This window comes from Salarias fasciatus, chromosome 1 (genome assembly GCF_902148845.1).
Source record: "Salarias fasciatus chromosome 1, fSalaFa1.1, whole genome shotgun sequence".
Taxonomy (NCBI): Eukaryota; Metazoa; Chordata; class Actinopteri; order Blenniiformes; family Blenniidae; genus Salarias; species Salarias fasciatus.
Window position 1 is genome coordinate 3,724,733 of NC_043745.1, and position 22,776 is coordinate 3,747,508.

At 45.4% G+C, this 22,776-nt stretch overlaps 1 protein-coding gene across 5 annotated transcripts in view; it reads left to right on the forward strand.

The window, feature by feature from the left end:
- The window catches only part of znf536 (zinc finger protein 536), a 230,425-nt gene that overhangs the window by 66,544 nt on the left and 141,105 nt on the right, over positions 1-22,776 (forward strand). For 4 of the 5 annotated variants that reach the window (XM_030090211.1, XM_030090202.1, XM_030090218.1 and 1 more), the window contains one exon: positions 17,812-17,911. The gene's annotated coding sequence lies outside the window, so the exon portion shown is untranslated. Of the gene's footprint in view, positions 1-17,809; positions 17,912-22,776 lie in introns of all 5 variants that reach the window. The other variant, XM_030090240.1, reaches the window with a different exon arrangement.

Sequence of the window (22,776 nt, forward strand, 5' to 3'; positions counted from 1 at the left end):
TACCCTACTGGGACACACCGTACCAACACTCCAGCTCTGACCATGGTGCAGATTAAGCTGTGGCTCTGGAGAAGGACGGGGAGTTAGCGGTTTCCCAGGCCTCTCATTCATTGCGTGCAGATTGTGAAATGAGAAATGGTAACGACCAGGGACGTTTCTAGCATTTGTCATTTGGATATTCTTTTTTTTTCCTTTCTGCGTGCGTGTGCTCATATGTTAGCCTCTCTCTCACCAGTCCCCGTTGTTTATGATACGCGGTAAATATGCTTTTCTGCATGACTCACCCTCCTCTTCTCGAAGAATTAACATCTCTCTGCTTCGCTCCCAAATTAGCTTTTGCAGTTTTCTCCCACCGCATGAAAGAACTTATACGATTGTGTAGGACGGACAAAGAACAAGAGGATCAGCTGAAGCATGATTCTCCAGGTTCCCTTTCACGAGCAAACGTCTTTTTAATCACAATCAGCATTAAATCTCTGTCTAATCAGGCAATCCTGCTTTCACTCCCCGTGGTTTAAGAAGTAGTAGTGTTTTTCATTCTGCAGCCAGGCTTCCTGATCTCTCAGTATTGGTCAGATCCAGATAAAGAAAGAAAACATCACACTTCTCCTGCTTGTTAGTGGCCTTTAGTCTGCAGTCTGCTCTTTATTTATAGTCTGCAACTGTTGCTACGCTCACTGTTTAACAGGGTAGCCCCTCGTTTTAGTTCATAATGTTTTCCCCGACTGCTTCTTTTAATCAAAGGCTCAAATTGTGCTAAATATCCCCCGACCCCCCAGATTTTTCCAGCTGCTGAGGCCCCTCGCTGTGAAAAGTGTTGAATTAATCTAATAAGTATGATTGAACACCATTTATACAGGAGAAATTAAATAAGCAAATGGGTATTTCCTGCTATTTCCTTATTTTTTTTTTTTTTATTTAAATAAATCATACTAAACAGGTTTTAAGTGCATTATTTTTTCTTTAATTAAACTGGTAATGGCTGTTTTCAAGTGAATATGACATGATAAAGGTATCAAGGACAATTTTGAAACCGTTAAACGAGATATGTCTAATAATAAATGGAGTTATTAGATCAGTTCTAGGTAATAAAATCAGTGTATTTTACATTCAGATTGACCCAGAGGTGTTAAACATCAGGTCCATGAACCAAAACTAGTCCGCAAGAGGCTCTAACCTAGCCTAAACCACTAAGAAAATGGTGGAAAATAAAGATTTTTTTCAACAAATTTTCTTGAGAGTAGCGACACAATCCAACTGAGAGCTGAGCTGAGATGTCAGTGATTCGCCTTTTAAAGCCAGCTATCTGGATCCATTTAGCATCAAACCCATTCTGTCAGGGGGAGTTTTGAAAAACACCCAGGATGCAAGTTTAGAGGACATTTCACTGGATTTTGCACCATTTTGCACTATTTTACCTGTTTGACATCCCCGAGTTAATCATTTCACTGTAATGGTCCAAATACAGGCTGAAAACTGCGGCGTAACATAAAAAAGCCCTCAGAGTGTGTTATGTTGCAGCCCTGGATGATACCTTCATCTGGTCATAATGTTATGGCTGATCAGTTTAAACCCAGTCAAAATAGACAGAATTGTTTTTCAGTTTGAATTTAAATGCTTTGTTCATTAGCTGATCATTAGCTTCAGCTGCTACAAAGGAAAAAAAAAAAAAAAAGGAAAACCAGACGACAACACGCCTTGGAGCGTCCAAACACGGGATTTAATGAATGATGGGCGGCGGAGGGAAACAGGTAGAGGTTGGATAACGCCTGCCAGTCTTCCCGCCACGCAGGCTTATGAATGATTAAGCTACTGTAGCAACAAGGGCAGATCATATTACAGACGCCATTTTGTTAGCTCACCCTGCAATCTTTTATATCTCACACCAGTTGTTTACCAGATTTATTCCAAACAGGATGATGGTGGCTTGTGTATCGATGTCTGTGCGTGTGTGTGTGTGTGTGTGTGTGTGTGTGTGTGTGAGATGACAGTTGCAGGCAGGGTGGCATGCTCAGAGTTAATGCCACAAATTGTTGTTAGATGCAGGTCTCCCTCTGCCATGCGTTTTTTGGACAGGAAGGCAACGTGATTGGCTTTGTTCAATCTTCCTGGCAGCCGACACCAGCTGACATCTGTTCCCTCCTAACCACTCAGACTTATCTCCATCAGGGAACACACACATAAAACACACACACACACACACGCACGCATTCCACTGACACACAGTCGTGCATGTGAGGAGAGAAAACACACACACACACACACACACACACACACACACACACACACACGTGTGTGAGCGCTTTTCCACAAAAGCACGACATCCTAAGGAAAATTATCCAAATAGAAAAATCCTCCGCTTTGCTTACGCAGTCAAGAGTGATTGCAAATCTTATTGCTAATTCGTGGCGATGGCGATGGCGGTGGAGTCGCTGGCACGGCTGGCCCGGGCGTATATATCTTAGACGTGTGGAATCTGAAAGCAGAGTGGCATGAACGCTCTCTCCGAGGTAGACGGATGAAGATCTCACTCGGTTCTGCCTCTCTTAAGCAAATAACCATCTGCAGAACTGGCCGCTGTGTAAAAGACTGGCGTTTTTCTCTCCCCCTCTCTGAAACGAGAGGATGAAAAAAGAAGAAGACGGAGGGGCGGGTTGAGGGAGGGAGGGGGGAGAAAGAGGACAGAAGTCTGTACAGTGAAACGGGGGGAGGCTGTTTGAAATTAGCCCTCCACTCCGGGGTCTTGGGAAATGAACGTGACACGTCCAGATTTGGTGTTTTTGTTGCAATTACCAGAAAACACCAGATGAATTCTTTTCAAGCCATGTGTGCCGGTTTGTGTATGCATGAGCGTGTTGTGTATGGCCGGCGTGAACAGATATGGATGTGTGAGCATGTACACGAGTGCATATTCATGTGTGTGTGTGTGTGTGTGTGTGTGTGAGCAGGTGGCAGGCATATTTGAAGATGACAGTAGGGGTCTGACCCATGCCAGGCTCAATAAAGCAGCCTTGTGATGGAGCTTATGTGACACACCATCCCAAGGGCTCTGAGGTCTTTCTCTCCCTCACACACATGTGCACAACACAAACACACCCACACACACACTCACACGCAGCGCCTCATTTCCCTAGCGGTGCTCGCTGTCAGATAGCGAAGGCCCTCTGATTGCTGCGGGTACGTGTGAGGTGTGCGTGTGGTCTAATGACGACGCGCCGTACACGGCGCTAGCGCTAACGCTATTGATCCCAGTCCTCACCTCCGTCTTTTACTCACGATGTGTATTTCCAGTTGTGCAAACCGTCCACATCTGCTACGAAATGCTTTCAACGCTGCTCGTGCCTCCCAAGTTCTGCAGAATCAAAATGAAGCCTGTTAGCTGTTAGCGGTTAGCATTAGCCTTTTGTGCTTCGTTCTAAAGTCTTTTGTTGAAACCTTACCCATGTCTAACTGGACTTTCAAAGATTTTTAGAGATTAATTTTGGTCTAAATCAACATGTATTCAGGATGTGTTCCTAAAGTTTAGGTGAATCACTTTGAGCCAGTTAGCATTAGCTGTTAGCATCATGTAAAGATAAGCTGTGGTTGATGATAACTAACATAACGTAAAGTCGTGTGCTGTTACATGGCGTCACAGCAAAACTTCTTTGTTACAGTGATGGTTTTGTGATTTTGATTTAAAAGGAAATGCTGATTACAAATGTTTTAACTTTTGTCTTAAGAAAAAGACTTTCAAAATAAAAGTCTATTGTAAGTCATTTTAACACAAATGCTATCAGCTTTTCTTTTTCCTTACAAATAGCATGTCTACTAAGAAAGAATGTAGTTGATTTCACAATGAAGTGTATATTTTTAGTCAGCGGATCATGTCAGATCCGGGGTTTCACTAATTAATGTCAAATTTTCACTTTAAAAAAACATTATCCAGATCATGTAGCTTAATAAAATTAATTCTAACATTGAACAGACTTTTTTAAGACACTGCTAAAAAGTAACAAAGACATTTGACATCTGAAGAGACGTTAATGTTCATGTAGAGCTAAAAATGCTTGAAAACAAGACTGTGATTAAACCTTCTTGTGAACTAAGTGAAACTGTTGTTTTGATGCCAGCATTCAGCTGTTTTGAAATGTTTGTCCCCTAAAAGTTAAAGGTGAATGTGGATACAGCCAGCAGGCTACACGGAGGAACGGGGCTTGGAGTGGTTTAATCAGAGATCAGCTTGACAGTAATGCTTTGAGGCATCTCCGTTCCTGAGACGGCGAAGAAAACAAGGTGGATGTTGTACGTCAAAAGACGAAATGAAGAGAAAGAGGAAACCATCTGATCTGAGAGCGCCTTCATGTTCTGTGACGTTCTGCGTCAGGCTGTTTATGAAGCGATACCTTGAGTTTTCTTCATCACGGAGCTTCATGCAGAGCGTGCTGAACACCGAACCATAAATGCTGCTCCTCCACGTCTGCAGGCTCTTGGCGGGTCGTACCTCGGGGCCTTCTGTTGTTTCAGGTGCTTCCACCTCTTTGTGGCCACTTCGGACCACGAAGCCTCAGAATTATTTATTCTGTTTCTTAAAAATATTCACTCCCTCCCAACCTGGAGTACATCAATAAACACTCGGCTTTTGTCACCCGGTACGTTCTCTCAAGTTAATGTGGATGCTGCAGTGAATCGGCCTTACTGGAGCTGAATTAAATCTGATCTTCCAGGTAGCAGGATGGGATAAAAGCTGCTTCAGAGAAGAAGAATCTGGATTTTTCTTAGGGTTTTAGTTTTGGTTGCCAGGTCCTCCACAACTCATTTGCTCCCACAATAAACCCGACTGAAAACAAGAGTCAAACAGCTGTATTTACACTTGTTATTTTCCCTGGAAAACCTGCGAGATAGCATCAGCGGAGCGATTGTGTGTGGTATGAATGTCTCTTTTCCCACATTCATTCTGCTTCCCATCCGTCTTCGGGACTGATTTATCCAACCTGGCGTTGTGCATGAAGGCAGCTTTCATTACCCGTCTGTCGCACGGCAAAAACACAGATAAACACAAATACTCGTGTCTACAAGCAATTTAGAGACGCTGTTTATCCAAGAGGAATCCACAGTGAGAACATGAAGATGGTCGACTGATGATCGAGCTCCTAACACACCTGATGCTTCACCTGCGAACCAGAACCACGAAAGACGTGGTTTTTTGATCATCCATGTTGTAGAAGTTGTGGTTGACTGAAGACTGATGTGGAGTGTAGTGTCATAGTTGTAGTACTGTAGAAGGAGTGTAAACTATTATTTGAAATAATGAGGATTCGTGTGCGGCGTTAGCTCGGTCGTCCGTCTTCTCGAGTGTAACAGAGTCAAACTGTCTGAGCTGGAGAGATCGTCGTCCCGGCTCAGTGGGAATAAGAATCTCTCGTTCTGAAGTGTCCACAAACAATCAGCTGAAAGTCTGAGAAGTGAGCATCGGGGACCGTTTGGAGGAGCAGAATATCCTCGTTGGAGACAGGAGCTCAGCGTTAACTGTCGAGGATTCGGATTCGGGTTCCTTCCGTATTTCTGCTTTCTATCCTACTATTCTTCAGTCTAATGATTGAAAGAATTTCACCATCAGAACACCTTGCTTCGAGTAAAAACACATCGTTTTTCCGTTTCTGTTGCAGGAAAGTTTGACATTTACATGGGAAAGGTCTGCAAATGATGCCCGTTTATCCAGAAATGGCAGAAACCCTGAAGAAGGTGTTTTCTGGGAATCAGATTCCTGCTTTAGAGTCGGTGTGTGAGCCAGTGTTTGGCTTCACTGCCATGTTTTGGCAGATTGAAGAACGAGGTCGGTCGGTTTCCTCTTTGATCTGTTAACTCAGTTCACACCTCTGATGAGCGTCTTCCCTTTTCGGAATCCTCGACTCTTCTCCCCGTGTCGTACGTTCCTGTATTTGATTAGAGCCGTGCTGGTGACGCCTTCGCCCTCAGAAACCTCGCCTCACCTTTGCAGTCTGGAAGGAAAATAAAAGCCCAAGGTGTAGACGTCTGAATGCCAGCGGCTCCCGCCCCCTCCCTCTGAGCTCCCTGTGTAAAAAAGTGTGAACTAACAAGCGATCAGCAGCTTGTAACACGAGGGGACATCTACCCCTGTTATTCAAGAGAAGCCGTGGAGTCTGGCCAGACACCACTGTTAAAACACAGTGAGTGAGAGGGGGGCGAGCGAGGGAGTATTGCTGTATAGTGAGTTGCCATTTATAATTGGCTTGCTATGGTCGATGGTGGTTGGCATGGACAGTTTTTTTTTTCCTTTTTTTTTTTTTTGAACACAATCTGTGTGTGCTGCCGGGGCGATGCATCGCTAATGACAGAAAGCTCGAGTGGTGTGGAAGCACAACAGCGCCTGGTGGCTACAAGGCCAGCCCTCACAAATATGTTCACGATCAGATCGCAGGGAGACGGATGAATGGATGGATGATGTTGCAGATCATATACGACCAGAACGCTTCCTTTTTTATTCATTTCTTCCTTTGAATTCGACTGTTTGTGATTTTTAAAATTCAGATGCAGGGGCAGAACAGAGCCTACTTGCCCCAGCCCTGGGTAGGGTGCTTTGATAAAGAGCCCCCACTATCACCCCCACCCCCCCTTCCTTATCTATTCTCTCTCTCAGCGCCTCCTCTATAAACAATGAAAAGTTAATGAAGAGGTAACTTAATGATGTAATGAATATGGCGGAGCCCAAGGTCACAACTGGCTACAGTCTGGAGCTGGGCACGAGACAGGGGCCAGGTGAAGGCACATGGTTTACATCACACACACACACACACACACACACACACACACTGGCACAGCCACAGACACACACTGCTCCACCATGCATATGAATCCAAATAGTATTTGTCAGCTGGCATTGAGAGAGAGGAACGCTGGGTTTGGATTTTTGAAATGTAGCTTAGGTGTAATTGTATCTTATATCTGTGTGTGTGTGTGTGTGTGTGTGTGTGTGTGTGTGTGTGTGAGTGTGTGACAGTACAGGGGCTTGTTCTGGTGTTGGAGCTGGTGATTAAAAATTGAGCAGGTCTGAATGGCACAGCGGAGAGTTTGGAGGATCCAGGTGCGATCGATGGCGCTCTGGTGAGCGGCCGCCATCGCTGCTCGTCCACCTCGGAGAGCACTCTGGGATTTGTGTGTAGGATTATGTGTGGTGTAAGTTATGCCCTCAAACAGTTAGCCAACTTTTCTCCCGCTGTTGGAGCGAAGACGTTGGAAGGTTTATCTGCTGTTGTGCAGAAAACAAAGACGTTTGCATCCAGGCGTCATTTCTCAATAACGTTCTAAAGAGAAACGATGTGGAAGGACGGAGATCAGACGCTCCCAGCGGCGAGCTGCTCCGTGGCTTCGATCTGTTTGGCCTCTGTCAGGCTAAAGAAGTGTCTACATCTCACTTTACCGCCTCCCGCCTGGGTATGAGGGGAGGGAAGCAGGACTGTGAACAATAGGAGCAGAGGGAGGACCGGAGAAACTGTAGCGAGGGAGGAGGAATGGGGATGAGCCCGACTCCTCCGTCCTCTGTCTGTAAACTTATCTCATGTTTTGCTGTGGAAATGTGTTTCTTTGCCTCAGACTCTTGACCTCAAACCTTCACAACTGATATTATTTCTGCATTCCAGCCTCCTCCACACTTCTTCCACCTGCTCACAGGCTTCAGCCTGTCCGCTCAGTTTTAAACAATTCCCACAGTGTTTCTAAACACTGTTAAAATGTTTTATTAGCGCTACTCAGCAGTCTCAGCGTGCTTCATTCACACAGACAGCCGTCACTCAAGGCGAGTTGGGGATCACCGCTTGACAAAAAGAGAGATGGGGGATCGAACTGTCAGTGCTCTCCTGAACTGTGCTCAGGCTGATGGATTTCTTTGGGATGTGTCTCAAACAACAAGAAATCCTTGAATTTCTCACTATGGAAGCTCTAGTTTAGCTTTTACAGCGTGAGATCCATCGTCTCTGGGTAAATTCAAGCAGCTGTTGCTGGTTTCCTTCCATGGACTGACCTCTGAGCGTCCAGATCTGCAGAACAGATCATCCTCTTAACTTGTGAGTGACTGGACAAAGCGTCCTCTGCAGTGATCTCTTCAAACCAGGCGGCGTTACTGACTGACCAGACAGAATTCACAGATTTCTGCCTGTATGTAAAATATGATGCTTGCTAATGCATTGAATCCCCATTCTGACAGTCACTAGCTGAGCTCAGGAGCATGGCGTTACAGTGTTCCATCCACACCTCCGTCCCTGAGCAGGACACGCCGTGGCAGATTGACGCCATTTTAAAAACCTGATGTCAATTCTTATTATTTGTTGCCTTCCTTTAAATTTCTTACCCAAAGAAGCCGTGTAAAGGTTTTAATCTGGCTGAATGATAGTCTGATTTTTCTTCTTCATGCTTTTTTTCCTGGCTTGCCGGTTAGAGTGGTCGTCTCTCAGTCATTGAGGCAGGTTCAATTCCTCATCAGGTGCCCTCGAGCAAAACGCAGAGTCCCAAGCTGCTGCTGTTGGTTGTGACTGGAGGCTAGAGGAGCAGACTTGTGGTTGAAAGTTTGCAGGTTCAATTTCCACAGTTGACGTGTCTCCATTGTGACCCTTGACCCCCATCAGCCGTCCAGAGCGCACCAACATGGCTTCCCGCCACATCTGAGAAATAAAGTATGATTAGCTTAATTAATGGCAGTTTTCATTTTCTTCTTCCTACCAAACAAGCATATAACATAAGCAACGGTTCTGAGGACTTTTGACTTTTCAAAAGTTTTAAAAGAGACTGAATACAAAGAGATCTTATAGACAAACAGCAGAAACAGAACCACAGTTTTTACTTGAAAATTCAGTTTTTTTAAACAAGGTCTTGTAAGGCCCAAAACATGGGTCCTCTTTCTTTCTTTCTTCCTTTCTTTCTTTCTTTCTTTCTTTCTTTCTTTCTTTCCTTCTTTCTTTCTTTCTTTCTTTCTTTCTCTTCAGCAATAAATGGAACCCATAAGCTTCAAAGTCACCATTTACTTTCAGCCAACTTGCCCTTTATTTCATCAATGAATGCTCACAAGGATAAAAGGTCATTTAAGAGTAATTCCACAGAGATTACATGTAAAGGTTAGAAACGAGGAGGAACACAGACTTCAGATCTGCACTGGAAAAGACTCCGGCCATCCTTGAGAAGTCCCCAATTAAAAGCAGCCATTCAATAAATTTTTACCAGAATGCTTGTAATGGCTCAGGTTTAGTAAGCCGCGTGTTTTCTTGTGCTCCGTCTTTGGACGCAGGAGACAGGGGAACAAGGTGTGCAGGACAGCCCTTTAAAAGGTGTGTACCTGAGTTAATGTGTGCACGTACCGTACCGCACGCACAATGTTTGCAAGAGCGCCGATGTGTGACCGGCCCGTTCAGCGCCGCTCATTGATTCTCCGGCCCTGGGATTGGTCCCTTTGGGATTCCTGTATTAAAAAGGAATATAGTAGCTGAAAGTCGGCATTGACAAACAGGGCAGGATGAGGCTGCTGTTTGTTAAAAGCAACTTATTTACCCTTCAGTCCTGCGGCACACGCGCGTGCAGCTCCCCCAGAAAAGGCCGAGCCGTGGTCTTTGTGCGCGGCGGCGGCGGCGGCGGCGCCGTGCACTTGCTCCCTATTGAAATGCGTTTGTTTGTGAGGTGTTTCTGGAGGCTCGGCAGGCTGCAGCAGAGCAGCCACGCTGCTCCTCAACCTTTGTCATGAGTCATTCTCTCCCCGCTCTCACACACTTTTTTCTTTCCTGTCAATCTCCTCTGTGTGCTAAAAGCAGAATACACTAAAGTTAGCATCCCCAAGGCAATCTGTGATCCATCTGATTCGCTGGACAGCAGGCACGGTTAGATATTGTATTATAAGCATGGCCGCCCTATTATTAGACGATGAGAATAGAATATCTGCTGTGAGTTGAGCGCGAAGGTCAAACCACTGAATTAGACGTGTTTTAACACTGACCAAACTCCAATGATAATTACACTTACAGGTTGTGTACGCTTTTAAAACCCTGATTACTTCAATAAGCCATTACTTTCCATTTATGATTTGTCTTTTATGACGGACACTTTAAATAAGATGTACATAAAACCTCGCCGTGAAGATTAGACCGGCTTTATTGTCTGGTTTAATGATAAACTTCCATATCCAGCCAAAGGAACAACAAAAGCGAATCAGAAATGTGCATAAACACCCCGGCTAATGCTGCGAAGGCCATCACTGTGTTGACCATCAACATTTACAATGATTAAAAAGGGTGGAAAAAAAGATGTGAACCCTGTGAACTGTGCTCGTTTTCCGATCATTAACTGTGATCTGATGTGAATCTGTGGCACAAGTTCCGACGCAAACAATATTCTGACTGCAGGAGCTACACACTGCTGGGACATCGTGGTCAGCCTTAGCAGTTAGCTTTGCACTCAAGCTTTTCTGGAACGAAAATCCAAAAAGCAGCGGTTTGTCCTGGATGTGTCGGGGTGTGAGAGGGCCTTGGATTTATGAAGAGAAGCTGGTGAGCTCACATACTTTCTCTTTTCAAACTCAAGTGTTGTTTCTCTGGAGTAGATTTCAGTATCAGGAGTTGGTCAACAGTGCGCCCCCCCCAGCACGGAGGATCTCTAAATAAACAGCGCCGCGGCAGAAAGCAGCGGCGGCAGCGCCGTCGACACATGTGGACCCTGAATGGAGGCCCGTCCCTCACAGTCCAGCCTTCAAAGACGCGTCCACGCCGCACACGCAGTCCCTGTGTGTGCGTCCCGGGTTGTGTTAACTCAGGGTCATTTTCTCTCAACGTAAACACTCAATCTCCCCATCAGATTCTATTAAACCTTGCGGGAACACAAACATACAGTGCGAGCGACGCTCCCTCCAGCATGGAGTGCATGCATGCATGCAGTGGCATTAAACAAGTGCTCTCATTTGGACATAAATAGTGTGATCTTACTCTCATAAATCACGCTGAGATTGTGCTTTTGGCCCGAGCGAAGGCTTCAGGTTCGCACACCCCTTCTGTAAACAGGTTCTGTGATGTGTGAGACTGTGTGTGTGTGTGTGTGTGTGTGTGTGTGTGTGTGTGCGTGTGTGCGTGTGTGTGTGTGTCTGTGTGTGTGTGTGCAAGGTTACTGGGCTTGATCCATTTAAGAAAAAGAAGAAGAAGAAAAAAAAGGAAAGAGTCTTACTGTAATCAAAAACAATAACTGCTCAAAGCGTAAACTCTTCCAGCCCCCCCGCTCGCCCCTCCTCACCCTCTCCTTGAAGTATGAAATAATATTCTGTGTGTGGGCCCCGGCCGAGCGCTGAGAACGCAAACATCTCACAATAAAGTTGTTTAAATAAAGGCCTTGGCATAGATGGCTGGGAGATAGAAGACATGCTGCGTTAATTACAAGCCCCCGTTAAAATAAACCGACGGTATAAAATATGACTCCCCCCTCCCCCACCCCACCCCCCACCCCCACCCCCCTCCACCCAATTCTCTGGGATTTGAACCTATAAAATATCAGCGAGGTGTGTACCTCAGATGTGCTGTTTGGAGACCAAACACAACACAGAGAGCAACACAGACAAAGGGGGGGGGGGGGCAAAATCCACAAAAAACACAACGTTACTCTACAATCAACAAAGAAAGCAGTGTTTATTCTGCATTTAAAGACTTATGAATTCTTCTGGCCGCCGCCTCGCCACTGCATGGCATTAACCGAACGGAGAAAACAGAACAAGTTTATTATTCTTCAGACTCTTGTCTGAAAAGTAATATGCTTTAAAGGCACAGTGAACGTGCCGCCGCCTTCACCCCCCCCGACTCTGGATCTGTTTCAGCCGTTCCCTTAGCGAGCGCTATCAGTGAGTAAAGTGGGGGGGTCAGAGAGAGAGGGGGGGAGGGAGGCAGAGCGGTGGATTATTTTTCCTGAAGTGTGGACTTAGTTTCTGCTCTCTGCTGCTGGGTGGCCCACTCCGCTTTAGCCGTGTTAACATAAGAATAGAGTAGTGGCCAGGAGATGGGGGGGGGGGGGGGGGGGGGGGGGGGGGGGAGGTGCCGGGGAGCTGGTTTAAATTATTCTGCGCCTCCGCTGCTGCATAGCAGGAGCTGTTGTTATCCACTTAGAACATCAGACGACTTGTCCCTTCTCCCTCGCCGGCCGCTGCTTCTCCCAGCCCCGTGGGCGTCTTCGTTCGGGATCCTTTGTACCGCCGTTATGTTCTCGCGCCTGTGCCGGCCGGGCTCTACCTCATTCCTCCACGCCGGGGAAGAGGAGCGCTCTAAACGCCCCGTTCTGCCCCGTTAAGAGTCGCTTCTTTGAGTCCTGCACTTGCAGCGAACTCGTAAAGGCTTCTGACCCTACCTCAAAAATCCCAATCTGAAAACGCGGCGCGCCCTGGCCTCCGTCCAGGCGCGGTGACGAAGGCCGTGACGCTCGCCGGCCCAGATGAGGAATGCAGTTATGAGGAGATGTTTGTATACATACAGCCTGCGCCTTGGAAAGCAGCGCTGGTGGTTGAGCGCAGCTTAAAGACATCTGGATGCGATGAAATGCCATTTGTCTAAACAATCACGAGTCTTACCGAAGCCACCCAATGCGCGCCGTGCTCTTTACTACATACTTGTGCAATGTGCTTCAACAGAAAGGGATATTGACAAATATTTCATTGTGACAGCCTCATGAGATCTCACAATGACTTTTTTCTTTGCCTGGTTCCAGCTGTAAACATTAAAAAATGCGGAGTTCATTTCGAATGGTGGTGAGAGAGGAAGGTGGAAATGATGAGAGAAAACCGCAGCGAGATTAGCTTTTAAATACGGCCCAGGCAGCTTTCAACTGCTGGTTCCCAAGCTGGGGCCCGGGGCCCTGTCAGGGGGACGAGACATGGAAAAACTAGAATTAGACACTTTAAAGCTCAAACAGAGGCAGACTTTTCCTTAAAAAAGGACTGAGGTCAGAGTTAAACACTGAAAAGAAAAAGTCGGGCTGGTTTTATTGATTTTATTTGTTTTTTTCTTTTCATTGTCTTGTTTTGTCGTAACTGTTTTCTCATACATGACTCTTGGTGGCATCTGTGAGTGAACATTTCGGTTTGAACACGCTGTAAGCATGCAGCTGTCTGACTGGTTAACCGCTCAGCCCGCTGTCGGTCTACTGAGCATGTGCAGGATGCAGTAGCAGCATTTCTGGAGAGACGGCCAGAGCGTTTTTAAAAGGTTGTGTTTTCAGTGGCTCTGAGGGCCGTCGCCGTCTGAACGGACAACCGAAACTCGACGAACGACAAATCACACCACATTAACTCGGTGAAATCTGCCAATTCATCTCCGACGCAAAGATCAGGCTGGCCCAAACACCATCCGTCAGGAGAAAGGCCACTCCTTCAGATTTATTTCCTACTTAATTTCACTGAAACAAACGGCGCTGGCCGTGACGACAGCAGCCCCACTGCCACCGCTGCTGTGACTGAGTGAGAGTGAGTGTGTGTGTGTGTGTGTGTGTGTGTGTGTGTGTGTGTGTGTGAGGGAGTTGAAGGGGGCAGGCAGACATGACTGGGATAATAAGCGTCATGGAATCTAATCAGATTTCTAAGAGGAATTGATTGTTGTGAGGCAGCCGGTGCAGGAGTGGGGTTGACAATAAGCTGAAATTTAAGTGTTAATTTTTATGCTAATCCTCTGGCATCTCTGTGTGATGCAATTTGGTCCAGCAGCCCCTCGACTTTGCGCCGCAGATATGAAATTGTCCCGCGCACGGAGAGAAATGTCAGCTTGCCAGACCCTGAAAGCTTGTAATTTATTAGGTATGTTTCTATTAGTATGTGTCACAGTTGTTAGAGAGCCACATGCGCAGGCAGGCAGCCACCGCCGCCGCCACCGCCACCTCGCTCTCCTCCCTCCGTTCGCCCCTCAACAACAACTTCCCTCAACCAACCTGCCCCATCTTTTCTTATTTTCTTCCTCTTTCCTCACTGTTTCTCCATATTGGCAGCCACACACACACACACACACACACACACACACACACACACACACACACACACACCAACGCATGTTCTTAAGATGGTCTCGGCTCAGTGGCTGCTGCACTGGGGCCTTAATGTATTATCATATATCGGGTGGTCCTTGCCCCCTGGACAAAAGGCTATTTAATACAATTTAATGACATTCCAAAGAATGTGTGTGTGTGTGTGTATGTGTGTGTGTGTGTGTGTGTGTGTGATTGGGGGGGTGAAGAAGGGGTGGTTGATGCGAGAGAATAAAAGAGAGACAGAAGGAGGGAAGGGGGAAAAGGGAGAAAAATAAGGAAGAAAAAAGGCAGAGGCCCAGATGAAAATAGCATCTGTGTTTTTCATGGCTCACCCATGCAAACACAGCGGCGTAAAATGCGTGACTTTCTCTCTCCCTCCCCTGCTCGCCGTCTTTGTGCGTACCTGCAGAACAAAATATGTCCAGGCTGGGCTCAGAACGAGGAGCGGACCTTAAGAAAAAGAACAACTGTACGTTCCGCCTCGGCCTTGGAACATAACCCCCTGATTGAACAGCAGAAATAGTAAAAACACAATAACTGCGTCACACTGCTGCTCCCAGGCGGAAGTCACAAACACGCAGCCTTAAAATGTCTTCATGCAACTCTGCATTTCAATACGAATCATCAGCAGATCTTTAGTGCTTTAACCGTCTGTTTAACATGTTTCATTATTAGTGGACATGATGAAGCTGAGATAAGTTTCAATATTCCTACTTTATCTGTACATTACCGGGAAAACCTCCGTAATGCCATTTTTTTTATAGAGTTTATTCTGTGTCTGCTTTTAAATTGATTATTTGTTGATTATAGGTAGTCGTGTGAAAAAGGAGTGCAGAGAATGAAAGTTAGAGGAGATGCTCTTCCTCTAAAAAGTAGTTCCTCCATCAGTTCCCCAGGGAGTTCCTCTCATCCACAGCTCGTCTGAGGCTGTATGGCAGAGCCCCTCTGTGTGTGTGTGTGTGTGTGTGTGTGTGTGTGAATACCTTCACACTGGCTGTGTGTTCCTGGATATTCACACACCTTCTCAATAGTGTTGCATGTTGGATTGGTAGAAAAGAGAGAAGAAAAAACAACATCTTACATTTAAAGTATTGAAATGACGTTCAGATCTGCATAATATGGAAACATATTAAAAAAAAAGAGCCAGCAGAACTGATGAATGCTCACATTGAACGTATCTATAAGACCACCTCTGGAAAATGTGATTAATGTTTTTATGGGTCTCGACGGAGGCCGGTCAATAGCAGGCGCACACACAGCTTTCCGCCAGCCATAAAACTTAAGTGTCAGATTCTCACTATTTTAGCTGTTTTTATCTACTGTTGGGTGATCTATAACAATATGCAGTATATTTTCTCAGCTCATCAGACAGCTTTTTCTTTTCTTTTTTTTTTCTTTTTTTTTTTTTAATATAACCCCAGAGGAAAGTGGAAAGTAAACAAATAAAGCCATGGAAGGGAGAAACAGCTGAGTGCATTGGTGATAGTACCACCTGTTAGAGGGCTGCTTTCAGGGCGACGTGGAGCGTTTGCTGGGACAGGAACCCAACTCGCTCTTTTGTTTGTTCTTTTTTTCTGTCTTCCTCCCCTCTAAACGCAGCCATCTTCCTGATTCTGTTTTAAACACTGATAAAATCTGGGCGCACTGCTGGAAAAGCCAGTCAGACTGTACTCAGCGGGGCCCGGCAAACACACTGAAAGGTTTGGATGCAATTCACATATAGGTCAATTAAATGCAACAACATCTGCTCTCCCTCTACCATTTGCATATAGCATTCATATGTTAATGATGTCCCTTGTTTTTTTTTTTTTTTTGTTTTTTTCCCCCCTCTCTTCTACATGTGTGCATGTGTGTTTGTGTGTGCTATTTGTTTCCCTCTCACCCCCTCCACCACCACCATCCACACTTTTTTTTTCCTTTTTCCTGTACTTCCTCCCCTCCTCCCCCGGTTTGTCTTTGTATCGCAAAACAAAAAGAGATGCAGAAAATTTTGGATTCATACTTCCCTTTTAAAGAAAGAGGGGGGGAAAAAAAGATACGTCCGTCCTATTTTCACTTCCTCCTCGTCTGACAATTAAAGGGGAGGTTAGACGAGTGGCACGCTTGTTCCACTGCCATGGCCCTGATTTCCACCAGAAGCCCCTTTAACAGCAGCGAAGGCGAGGCCCTATCTCTTCCCCAAGCAGCTTAATGCCTTATAAATCAATGATGACACAGATGGACTAGCGATAATCTATTTAGAATGCCTCACAGCAAATATTGTTGTGCAGATGATTAGACAGCCAGTTATTTTAACTCAGACCCCCCCCCCCCCCCCCAAAACCAGCTCGTCCTCCTCTCATCGTAATGTTCCCCAGATTTATGGTCCTCCTCATTTTTGGGAATTTTCTAATTTTTTATTTTTTTTTGCTTCTTCTTCTGTCATTTGAAATAATTTTTGGCAAAATCAATTGGAAAAAATTAACAGATGTACCAAAAATGGTTGGAATTAAAAGCGGCGCCAGGTTGTGCCAGGGCAATGTGTGTCCGCATATTTGTTTGTCCCTGTGTGTTCAAGGGACAGGGTGCCTGTGTGTGTGCACACGTGTGTGTATATGTGTGTGTGTGTGTGTGTGTGTGTGTGTGCACACGTGTGTGTGTGTGTGTGTGTGTGTGTGTGTGTGCGTTCTCGTATTTCTATCCTTGTTGGGGCCAAATGTCCCCACAAGGATAGCAAAACGTGGAATGACGTGCCTTGTGGGGACCTTTTTCCGGTCCTAAGTAGGAGAAACAGTCTTTTCTTGACCATGTTGTTGTTACTGAAAAAAGTAAAATTGCAAAAACATTTCTTTAGGGTTAGGCTTTGTTGTGGTGTGGGTTAGGGTTAGGGTTAGGGTCAGGGTTAGGGGCTAGACATGAATGGGAGTCAATGGACGGTCCCCACAAGGATAGAAATACGAGACTGAGCGTGAGCGTGTGTGTGTGTGTGTGTGTGTTTGGGTGGCATGGGCAGCTTGAGGAACAAAAGACACTGGTGCTGGTGTCTCTGCCAAGGCCATAATGATAAGGCATGTTTCTTCAAAGATGGGGGAGGCAGACCTTTAGCAGGATTGTATCTCCGGGGCATTTGTGTGTGTGTGTGTGTGTGTGTGTGTGTGTGTGTGTGTGTGTGTGTGTGTGTGTGTGTGTGTGTGTGCGTGTGTGTATTCGACAGCCTAGTGACACGAGGGGGGTTAATGGCAATCCAGGGTCTCTGCCCCTTTTCATGGTCGATGGGTCTCAATTTAGCGTGTGAGGGTGAGGAGGAGGAGGAGGGTGAGGAGGAGAGGAGGAGGAGGAGCTGGAGGAGGAGGAGAAAAAAGAGAAAAGAAAAGAGGAGGAGTGCAAAAATGAAGTGGAGGTTGTCAGACGTGGCAGCTGCTCGGAGGCCCTGATAAATATAAGCCCTTATTGATCGGCTGAAAATGAAAGATCCCCGAGTGGCGTGCAGTATTTAGCTTCTTGTCTGCCTTGCGTCAGCGGTGGCCTTGCCTTGGAGGGATAGATTTTCAGCTGTGCCTCCGGGCACCGCAGCGGCCCCGGCTTTGATTTCATCTTTAACCTTTTTCGGCTGCGTTGCCTTGACCTCTGAAGCAGCGCTTACTTGAATTTGTTAGATTTCCATCTTGACATCGACCCCGCCTCCCTCCTCCTCCTCCTCCTCCTCCTCCTCCTCCTCAGCTCCTTGCCTCCCTCTGCACCCATTGCCATCCTCTCCTGCCCCCCCCCCCCGTTCGGTGGTGTTCTAACCCCCCTCTGCTGGTCCCCCAGGTGGCTTCTGCAGTCGGCAGCAGTCAGTGAGGAGTGACGGCCAGAGGCCTCTTCGTCCCACCTGCCAGGTTCAGCTCCAGCATGCAGTTGGCGTATTGAGGTAAGGTTCAGCTCCACGTTAGCGACGGATGAAGGGAAATGTCTTTTCTCAGCATCTTATTTTTTATTTATTTATTTTTGTCAAAAAGTTCTATATACTGACACACCACCAAGCGACGCTCATTTGATTGACTTCAGAACTGCACACTTCACAGCCAAGAATGAATGAGATCTTTTATAAGTGAAAGATTTAACATGTTCCAGCTGACTGTTGGAAACACCCCCCTCATCCTTTCATCCAAAATCACACCTGATATATATAGAAACTCACAATGCGCTCAAAATAAAATGTCTTTTTTCATCGAGCGACTTCTGCTTGTCCACAAATCCCCAGAACCGTTCAAGATCTATTATAATATGTTGGGATTTCAATTTCAGAGAATAACACCATATATGGTCGTCTCAACTTCCTGTATCTGGCTAAGTAATGCTAATGCTACTTGGTTACACTGTGTGGTTCAAACAGTCAACCTGTCAATCATTCAGGTTTGCTTTGCAGTGATTGGTGATGGGGAAAAGGGGCGGAGCCTGAGCAGTACTCACTGGTCCAGTGGTCCTGTTTACACGGTGACGTTTCAAGTGAAAATGCAGCGTTTTTCAGTAAACCCTCCAGCCTCCTGACTCGGTGGCTGTGGCGGCCCATTTTACAAACCTACAGCCGGAACAAGAAAAAAAACCAAAAAAAAAACCTCAACTTTGATTTTTTTCCCCACACTCTCCCAAACCCTGTACCATATTTGCTCCTCGCACTGTAAGGATAAAGGAACAACATGGCATATACACACAAATAAATGCACACATGCGCTCACACACTCCAACTGTTCGCCGCTCGCTCACCATTTAGTCTTATCCCCAAAGGCACTCTGTCTTAAACCAAAGCACACACACACACACACACACACACACACACACACACACACACACACACACAGGGCCGCGCACACACGCACACACAGTCACACGGCTACAGTACACTGCTGCTATGCGCGCAGACAGAACTTGTAACAATCTGGATTGTGATAATCTATGATAATCATCCACCACATGCCACCTAAAAACGCACATGGGTGGCATTCAACACCCACACTGGCACAGTGCTTCAGTGTATCTCGTCTCCCTCTGCCGCTCTCCCCAATGTCACTACCTCCAGCGTCAATGTCACCGGCTCGCCTGCCTTATTTCTCTTTTATGTATGAGGAGGCTCGCCGTGCCACGCGCAGCCACCAAGGCAGGGGAAAAGGAAGGAAATCTTGAACAATTTATGTTTGGCATTAGTGTAATTGAATTCCACTCGTATATCAAAGGAAGGAAAGTTGCGAGGTGTGGGTGATATAAATGCAAGGTAGGGATCCATGAAAACACAGATCTGTCCCTCCCCTTCTCCCCATGTCTCCTGAACAATGTCTCCCCGTATTTTTTTATTCTCTCTCTCTCTCTCTCTCTCTCTCTCTCTCTCTCTCCCTCTCTCCCTTCCTTTAGCTAGATGGATGATAAATTCCCAGCTACAGAGCCAGCAACAGCTGTTGGCAGACAGGCCTGATATGAGAATAGCAGCATAGGATGAGCAGGCATTAAAAATTAATATGCTATTTAGCCTAGGTGTATTTTAGGTATTTGACATTTTCATGTCCGGGACAGACTAAATTTATTCATAATACAGAAAAAAAAAAAAAGAAAAGAAAAAAAGGCAGAAAAAAGAATGGGCTTGGGTGTGGGGGTGAGGGCGGGGGATGCAGGGAACACTAAGTGAAGGCCATTCTGGTTTTTATTGTCACCCTGTTTCACTTTACCCCCCACTGGTGATCAGCGTGTGTGTGTGTGTGTGTGTGTGTGTGTGTGTGTGTGTACCATTCAAAAACACAGTCCAGACACAGGAAGTGGAACCTGCTGTCCAGTAAACCCACCGAGTTTGAGTTGAAAGTGATTTACACATCGAATCCTGTGCTCATGGTAAAATTACAACTGATTTCTGACAGCATTCAGTCCAGAACAGTGATCATTTAAATACATCTGTTTAAAACCAATTTATATCGTGTAAAAAAAAAATTCAGTGACTTACTTATTCGGCGCAAAAATTAGCCTGGGTGGTAGATCCACTTCCGGTTTGTAGTGTTTGTAAGTGTTAACTGGTTATGAAGAACTTCCTGTTTACTCAGCCCCCCACCCATGCAACTGCATCAGTTAATCTAAAGAGATCAGATTGTGGCAGTCTGATTAACTGCACTCTGTAAGAGACTGAACAAGATGTGAAAACTAAAATGTAAAAGACAGAGTAGGAGTTTTGGACGTGTGCTCAGTACAGAGCTGTCGACCGAAGAGAAACAAAAGCAAGAAGAAAACAAAAAAAACTGTAGATCAAGAGTAGCAACATCCAGCTCTGTCATTTATCCAGATTAGGAACTTGAACACCAGCTGTCATTACAGACAAAATGATCGGGAATGTAAACTTCACATTCTGTCCCGTTATAAACTGTTTTCTATGCACACAGAACACAGGGAGGATTCAGGCAGTGAACACACACCGAGCATCGCTATATTTTACACTGTATATATGTCTTTGTAATCTCAACAGTATATATTATGAGGGCTCCTGCACTGCTGCTGAACCACATGTTGCACAGTCGAACTTCACATGAAACTTTCTACAGAGCCAGACTCAGAGGAGACGTCCTGCTGTCCCGGTTAGGGTGAGAGTCTGGAAGGAGAGAACAGGGCAGACAGATAAATAGATTATTGGGATGGATTCAAACCCTGGTTCTGGTCGGGGTGTTCTGTTGCTCCCTGTTGTTCCTCCGCTGATGATTCATTGCTCATGTCGGTCTGGTAAACCTCCATAATCTCCCTCATCCTTTCCTCATTTTGCAGCTAATTTTTTTTTCGTTGTTGTTGTTTGGTCCAGGATAGTCTGTTTTTTGCAATTGCGCTGGCAAAAACAGCCTAATATACAAATAATTTTCATAATTCAACAACAATGCTGTGTTTAGCAGCTCAAAGTATAATAAGAGCTTCCAAAGTGTTTAAAAAAGCCTGCGAAACGGCCAAAAATCCCCTCACATGCAAACAAAAATGTGAAGAGACGGTTGTTCCAGTGCCTGTAACATCCTACGATTGGTTTGTTTGAACGTCTTAGGTTCTCGCTGTGTTTATACATCAATAAAACCACAACAGAGTGTGTTTATAAGTGGACCAGCCGAATCAGTTCTCCCATGCTCCCCCTCCCTCCGTCCACCTCCCAGCCTCCTGGTTAGGGACGCGTAGCCTACAGGTTCCTCCCTGAAACACCGGCTGTGCTGTACCATGCATTTCTATTTTTTTTTTTTTTTTCTTGCAGCGGCTGTTTGACTTCCCCATCGTACAATTCCCAGCAATTCTCCCGCCACTTAACAGCACTTAACAAGCGAGACGCTGCGTCCTGCAACTCCCCCCCCTCATACAAAACCGTCACCGGGATATATTTAGACAGCAGGTGTCTAAGAAGAGTACATCTTTCGGCGTCTTACACTGTTGTGATTGCAGCTATTCATTAATTCTCAGTGAATAGTACACATGGCGATTGTAATTGATGGTCACCGCAATTTGCAGAAGAAACCAATCGCCGGTTTCACTTCTACACAAATGTGCCGCCGTCGGTTATTATATGCAGCTGTTTTTATAAAGTTTGGGATGTCAGATGCATCTTTTATTAGCTTCAGTCCATTAGATAAATCCACAGGAGAAGGAGAGAGGAGCAGGTGATTGAGATGCTGCATTTCAAGTTCATTTGAATAGTGTTCACTTTGATGTTAGAGTTTTTTCTGTTGAAATCAACACCGATGCAGCTGATACGTCGATCAGCTCATCATCCGTCCGACCGTCTGTCTGTCCGGTACAGAGAGGAAATATTCATAGGCACAGAGAGAAAATGCAAACTCCAGGGTTCAGCCTACAAATAAACCCAAAAACTGACAGACTGAACACAAATTCTTAAAAAAAAAAAAAACAAAAAAAACCCAGAAAAATCACAAAATGGATTTGTCAGTGAAGGTTTGTATGTTTCTCATAGGTTTTAGATCACGTGTGTCTTTCTCAGATAGGGCTCCTAATTAGTTTGCTGGATGATCCTAATTGAAGGGAAACCTACTTGAAAAGGTTGTTCCACATTATTAAGCGAGTCACTGTTCTCATGCAATATGGGGAGGAAGAAAGACCTTTCTGAAGATGAAGAGCGTGGAAGCATGCAATGTTTTTGCAGAAGCTTGAAAGCCACCGATATTTTTGTAGAAGCTGAAAAGCAATCATTGGACTGTGAAGAGATTTGTGAGTGATTCGAATCACAGACGAATTTGGTCAGATGAAAGCGTTTTCAGGAAACTTTCCATCAGACAAGTTGACAGTATTGAAATGGATAAACAGGAGATGAAGCGCTGAGTGCAGCGACGAGCACTTGATCAACCGTCCTCAAGAGCAGACATGGACAACCGGCGGCTCGTGGGCCACACATGGCCCCTCTACCTATTTTTGGGGTCCCATGGGAGAGTAAATTGACAGCTGATGAGAAAGGACAATGATTGGAAATATATTTTAAACAGATAATTCTTGTAATTGCTTTGTGAATGCTCTAATTCTAAATGCATTCAAGAAGGAATTAAAAAAAAACAACTGTGCATACAAATAGAAAAATTATATAATTATTAGTGCTGTCAGTTTTAATCGCATTGATTGCAATTTAATCGCATTGATCGCAATTAATCGTGAGTAATTCATGGAAAACTGTCAACAATTAACTTTTTTAAAGTAGAGATTAATCGCAGTGAAGAATCTAATCCTCATAAATCAGTCCCAATGTCAGGAAAAACACTATTATCCTCTAGTTCTTTTCTTTGGCCC